Source organism: Mobula hypostoma, chromosome 4 (assembly GCF_963921235.1).
Source record: "Mobula hypostoma chromosome 4, sMobHyp1.1, whole genome shotgun sequence".
In the NCBI taxonomy this organism is placed as follows: domain Eukaryota; kingdom Metazoa; phylum Chordata; class Chondrichthyes; order Myliobatiformes; family Myliobatidae; genus Mobula; species Mobula hypostoma.
This window is the reverse complement of record NC_086100.1, coordinates 33,875,310-33,882,693: the sequence shown is the minus strand read 5'-3', so window position 1 is coordinate 33,882,693 and position 7,384 is coordinate 33,875,310.

The following is a 7,384-nucleotide window of genomic DNA, read 5'->3' as shown; positions in this document are numbered from 1 at the left end:
CTGAAACGTCGACTGCGCCTCTTCCTATAGATGCTGCCTGGCCTGCTGCGTTCACCAGCAACTTTGATGTATGTTGCTTGAATTTCCAGCATCTGCAGAATTCCTGTTGTTTGCGTCTAAAATTTCTTCATTTATTTGGCAAAATAAAAACCCGAGATTGGGTAAAATACATCTACAGGAAGCTAAGAGAGATGGAGGTTTGGCATTACCTAACTTTAGATTCTATTATTGGGCAATTAATATTCGACATATGAAATTTTGGTTACTTGATCAAGATATGCTATCCATTCCTAAATGGGTAGTATTGGAATTACAATCTGCTCAAGGTTATGCACTTGGCTCCATTTTAGGTTCTTCTTTTCCTTTTGATTTGAAACGCTGTAAACTGGTTTGTAACCCGATAGTTAAATATACCTTACATATTTGGTTTCAATTCCGAAAATTTTTCAATCTTAATCAATTTGGGCTTGCGATTCCTATTTTAGGTAACATATTCTTCCCTCCCTCTTCCACTGATCGTGCTTTTCAAATTTGGAAGACTAATGGTATTTCAGGGTTTTTGGATTTATTTTTAGATGGTTCCCTTATGTCCTTTGAGCAATTATCTAACAAATATAACTTACCAAGAATACATTTTTTTAGATATCTCCAAGTTAGAAATTTCCTAAGTACTGTACTCTCTTCCTTTCCGATGCTACCTCCTACATATATTTTAGAAAACCCCTCCGGTCAGATGGCACAGTCGGGGGTGGCAGGGGAGAGCCAGGTCTCGGTGAAACAGAATACACAGCAGTTCTGCATCTCCCTGCAGTAGGTGAGTCTCCCTTTAAGATCATCCACCTTGTTCTCTATGGCTTGCACATTAGCTAGTAGGATGGTGGGCATAGGGACCCTGAAGCCCCTCAGCTTCAATCTGACCAGCAGCCCAGCTCTCTTTCCACGCTTCCTCAGTAAATAGTGCATCTTTCCAGGTTTCCATTGATGCAGTGTGTTGTTGTCAGCTCTTTGAGGTTGGTGGACGCGTCCCGTGGGGATCGATCGGTGGGTCGTGTCATCAGGCGCTCCAGGTCGGGCCGAGTGACGGAGGAGGCTCCGCTGCCACTTCCAGCTGCCGAGGGCCCAGGCTGTAGATTTGGTCGGCCCCCGAAGCCAACACTTAATCCCGGAGGGCTGGGCTCCTGGCTGAAACAAGTCCGTAAACTGAGTCACGGTTGCGGAGGCCTCCATCCAGCCGAGCCTCGGGCTCGATTTCCGAGGTCGGCGGCGGAGGCCTCACTTCCGGCAGCTGTGGATGGCCACCAATGGGGCTTTACGGTGGTCGCTCCGGGGAAGCGTCTGGGGCACCTTGAGGCCTCCGACGTCACTTCTGTGTGGTCGTCTGCTTTACAACTCATTCTTAGTAAATGTTGGAATTGCACTAAGAGAATAAGATATAATAAAATAATTAGAAGCTGCTTTAGATGGAGTAACATTTTAAAAAGCCTAAAGACACAAGAAAGATTTATTGATCAAGGAAGACTGACATACCACCTTTATTTAGATTTCAATTGTTTCTTTCCATCAGACATATTGAAAGATTCTTGAAGCACAACAGAATATATATGGAAACTCTGTCAAGATTATCTACTTAACGTTTCCTCTGAAGATCTCAAGCAATCTAATTTCATATTCTATCGTCCTTGGAGCAAACATTTAATTCTTCAGAAAATAATGTCACCTTAAATCAAGGTTTCAGAATTCATATGGTTTCCAGATGAAGTAGTATAGCAGCAAAAAAAAATCAATTGTTAAATTTGCTTGGATGACAGACAATATTTTGATGCATATCTTAATGCATGCATTACCAAATGACAATAAAAGAGGACTACGTGTCTTCATAATCTAAAAAATTGTTATAATGCAAATTTCAAAATAATTTTAACCATATTTTAATCTGTGCTAATAGTTAAAATTTATTGCTAGAAAATCACGAATGGATTTCAATGAGCTACACTTATGCTACCCTTATAATTAACATATGATTTTCACATCAATCTATCATTCCCTGGTCCTCGACACAAATTAGCACTTTGTAATGGCACTGCGCCACCAACTGTAAGCCACTTCTTCCTACCCACCCCAAATCATCTTCCTCAACAGCACCATAACCAAATTAATGGCAGAGACAAGCATACTTCTTACAAATGCACCTTTTCATATTGGATGCCAAAGTTTTCAATCAGTTTTCATATGATTTAGAGGCAGTATTATATACATTTTCTTTAAATTAACCTTCACTAAGTTCTGTTTTGTATTCTACGAAATCCTAGATGTGTTCTTGGAAGTATTAGTACAACTCACATCAAAATTAAAAGGATTCACTTAACAAACTGTATTGATATAATTATAGAAAATATCTTGAGCAGATGCTCAAAATGGGGGATACGTTTCATCAGCAGCTGAACGTATTCTTCATTTCACCTTCCTTTTCCTGCAATATAATTGATACTAAACGGAAAAAGGGAATGGAAAATGGTGAAGGGGGTGTTGGCGTTACCAGACAGCGAAGGAGGCCATGGATAAACCTATTGGAATGGGAATGGGAAACGGAATTAAAATGGGTGGCCAATAAGAGATCCCGCATTTTCTGGTGGAGCTTAGACGCTCAGTGAAGCGGTCTCCCAAACTACGTCTCCTCCACTGTCGTGATGAAGGTACACTTGGGTTGGAGGAACAACACCTTATATTCCGTTTGGGTAGCCTCCAACCTGATGGCATGAACATTGAGTTCTCAAACTTCCAGTGATGCCCCCCCCATCCACCCCTTCACCATTTCCCATCCCCTTTTCCCTCTCTCACCTCATCTCCTTGCTTGCCCATCGCCTCCCTCTGGTGCCCTCCCCCCTTTTCTTTCTTCCATGGCCTTCTGTCTCTTTCACCAATTTACCTCCCAACTCTTTACTTCATCCCCTCCCCTTCAGGTTTCACCTATCACCTTGCGTTTCTCTCTTCCTCCCCCCCCCCCCCACCTTTTAAATCTACTCAGCTTTTTTTCTCTGTTCTGGGCCGAAGGGTTTCAGCCTGAAACATCAACTGTACTCTTTTCCTAGATGCTGCCTGGCCTGCTGAGTTCCTCCAGCATTTGGTGTGTGTTGCTCGGATTTCCTGCATCTGCAGATTTTCTCTTATCAGCGTTCCTCTGAGGCCAAGGTACGGAACAGAGACCAACAGTAGCACAAATTATAGCAGAAAAATAGTTACAAAAATATTTTAAAAAATATAGCCCAAATCCGAGTGTCAGGGCCTGAAGATTGATGGTGTGTGGATAGTGTCCTGGAGTCACATTTCTGCAAGAACAGTTCCTCAAACAGTGCCGTGCAGCCCCAGAAGAACGCAGTCCAGCTTGTCTCCCACCTAGTGAACAGCGGAGGGCAGCACCAACGGGAGAATCCAACTCCCTACTCAGCATGGAATCCCCTTCCTCGTGAGCTGCAACAGGCAAGGTGGAGGCCTGAAGGAGGCTTGGTCCACACCACAACCAAGGCCATGCAGCTCTCCCCCCACTAGTCTTGTCAATAAACCAGTGAGTTGGACTTGCAGCATTCTTCATTACCAGTGTCCAATAGGGTCTTACGATCATGATAAAAACATCCAAGATCATCGCAACCTTCTGGTTCAAAAGTCTGATGGTCGAGGGGTGATAACTGTTCCTGAACCTGGTGGTACGTGGTGCTGAGGCTCCTGTACCACTTTCTTGATGGCAGCAGCGAGAAAAACGCAAGTCTTGGATGGTGAACATCCTTGAAGATAGATGCTGCTTTTCTGCAATAGTAATTCGTACAGATGTGCTCATTGGTGGGGAGGGCTTTACCCGCGATGGACTGGGCCATGTCCACTACATTTTGTAGTGTTTTCCATATAAGGGCATTGGTGTTTCCATACCAGGCTGTGATGCAACCAGTCTATATATTCTCCACTACATATATACAGAAGTTTGTCAAAGTTTTCGATGACATACTGAATCTTCTCAAACGCCTAAGAAAATAGAGGTGTTGCCATGTTTTCTTCGTAATAGCACTTACTTGTTGGACCCAGGATAGACCCTCTGAAATAATGCCAAGGAATTTAAAGTTGCTGACACTCTTCACCCCTGATACTCTGAGGAATACTAGTTCGCGGACCTCTGGTTTCTTCCTCCTATAAACAATAATCATCTCCTTGGTCTTGAAGGCATTGAGAGTTGTTTGTTGTAATTCTCAAAGAGGACCACAATCTCGTTGTGGTTTGGAGCCTTGCATACCTCAATGACCCAGAGAGCTAAGCTGGCTGGAGTCAGGGCTTCATGCATGGGCTCTTGGTAGGGTCACCCATGCAAAGCAGGTCAAAGGGAAGAGGACAGACTACGAGTGGTCCACCAGACCTCCAGGTTCGGGGCACAGCTTAGGGCTAACAGCCCTGACTAGTAAAACAAAATTGTATGGAAACAGCAGTGAAGAATCCTTCTTCATCTGAGTATGGCGGTATTCCTGAGTCTCCACCCGGAGTTGCATGACTGACAGTACTGAAAACCGAGAAGAAGCTGCTGGCGCGATGAAGGAAATCCTGAACACCGCCACTAATGGAGGACCTTCATTCCAGCGGCGTAACAAGCAATAAGTAGTTGTTGTCATGGTACCACCCAGCCAAATTTTCAATCTCCCTCCTATATGCTGATCTGGCATCATCAATAAGGCATTAGAGTTGTGCTAAGCCACACAGTCACAAGTGTAAAGCGAATACTATAAAACTCCAAAGCCGCATGCGCAAGAAGGAGTACGGCAATATTCTGCATCCGCAATTACATTTCAGACTTCAAATCCCAGAACACCACAAGCATTTTAACGTCGCTACGGGAGGCAACGTGGGTTGTAAAAGAACTACAAGTCCCAGAATTCCGCAGCATGGTTGAGGGAGGCTGAATGATTTTTGAGGATACACTCATGCACACATGTCTTTATCTGAAACCACAAACAATCTGCCTGACCAAGAGGAGGAAACCTTCATCAGAGTCAGCATCGCTTGGAGAGACTTTGCAGTGGACTCATAAAATGGATACACAAGCAACTGTAGAGTCAGGGTTCCAGAGCAGGGTTTTGACCCAAAATTGTCAATGATTCCTTCCCCCCAATAGATGCTATTCAATCCTGTGAGCTCATCCAGCAAATGGTTCCTCCAGCATTAGTGGAGAAATTAACAAAATTAATGATTCACGTTAACAGTTTTCTTTCTTGTTTACAGTACATTCTATAGTTATTTTGGGTCCTTATTGTATGGGGCCTATCAGTGGCGTCAACAGAGATCCTCAAAGAGGAGGCATTTCTCGCAGGTCGGCGGCGATTATTTAAAAAGGGAGCTTCGCAAGCATTTGCCTATTGTACGGGGCCTATCAGCGGCATCAACAGAGCTCTACAAACTAAGTAAAAGTACAGATTGGATAAGCGGAGCAGACGTTGTCGGGAGCAGGCCAGTGGCAAGAGCAGAAGCTACAGGCTTTGGTTCAAAAGAGGCGTCGCCTCAGTGTAAAGCATCTGTTAAGGTTTCCTATTTATTGTTTTTTTCTCTCTTACTGTACCATTAAATGGCTATGATGAGTTCTTTGTGCCGGATGTTGGAGATCTGGGAGACCCAGAGTCTCCCGGGGAACTACATCTGCGTGAAGTGCATCCAGCTGCAGCTCCTTGAAGACCGTGTTAGGGATCTGGAGCAGCAACTGGATGACCTTCAGCTTGTACAGGAGAGTGAGGCGAATAATAGATCAGAGTTACAGGGAAGTAGTCATACCGAAGTTGCAGGAGGTGAGTAGCTGGGTGACTGTCAGGAGAGATGGAAATAGGCAGTTAGAGCAGAGCATCCCTGTGGCCATTCTCTTCAGAAACAAGTATACTGCTTTTGAAATTTTTGTGGGGGATGACCTTCCAGGGGAATACCACAGCGACCGGGTTACTGGCACTGACCATGGGTCTGTGGTGTAGAAGGGAAAGAGAGAGAAGAAGGGAGCTGTAGTGACAGGAGACTCAATAGAGAGGGGAACAGACAGGAGATTCTGTGGACATGAACGGGACACCCAGATGGTATGTTGCCTCCCAGGTGCCAGGGTCAGGGATGTCTTAGATCTCACTCACTACATTTTGGAGAGGGAGGGGGAGCAGCCAGATGTCTTGGTACAGATTGGTACCAATGACATAGGACGGAAAAGTAATAAGGTTCTGAAAAGAGAATTTTTAGAGCTAGGTAGAAAGCTGAGAAGCGGGACCTCCAGGGTAGTAATTTCTGAATTGCTGCCTGTGCCACGCACCAGTGAGGGTAGAGACAGGATGATTTGGCAGATAAATGCGTGGCTGAGAAGCTGGTGCAGGGGGCCGGGTTCAGGTTCTTGGATCATTGGGATCTCTTCTGAGGGAGGTATGACCTGTTCAAAAGTGATGGAACCTGAGGGGGACCAATATCTTCACAGGTACGTTTGTTAGAGCTGTTGGGGAGGGTTTAAATTAATTTGACAGAAGGGTGGGAACCGGAGTGAAGGATCGCGCGACAGAACAGATGGTAAAAAAGAAAAGATAGCATGCAGCTAGACTGTCAGGAAAGATAGGCGGGTGATAGGGCCGAGTTGTAACCAACAGGGTGAGTATCAAAACATTAGGGATGCAGAATCAGAAAGGACAGAAATATGGTACTCAAGGTGTTGTATCTAAATGCACGTAGTATAAGAAATAAGGTGCGTGATCTTGTTGCACTATTACAGATTGCCAAGTATGATGTGGCCATCACTGTGAATCATAGCTGAAGGATGGTTGTAGATAGGAGCTGAATGTCCGAGGTTATACGTTACATCGGAGGGATAGGAAGGTAGGCAGAAGGTGTGGTCTGGCTCTACTGGTAAAGATTGGCATCAAATCAGTAGAAAGATGTGACAAAGGATTGGAAGATGTTGAATCCTTGTAGGTTGAGTTAAGGAACTGCAAGGGTAAAAGGACCCTGCTGGCAATTATATACAGGACTCCCAACAGTGGCTGGGAGGTGGACCACAGAATACAACAGGAAAGAGAAAAGGCAATTCAAAAGGGCAAGGTTATGGTAGTCATGGAAGATTTTAACATGCAGGTCGATTAAGGAAAACCTGGTTGGTAATGGATCTCAAGGGAGTGAGTTTGTTGAATACCTAAGAAAAGGCATTTCAGAGCAGTTTGTCGTTGAGCCTACTAGGGAATTAGCTACTACACTGGCTTGGGTGTTATGTAATAAACCGGAGATGATCAGGGAGATTAAGGAAAAGAACCCTTAGGAACCAATGATCACAATATGATTGTGTTTCAACTCGAAAATTGATAGGGAGAAAGTAGTTTGATGTAGCAGTATTTCAGTGGAG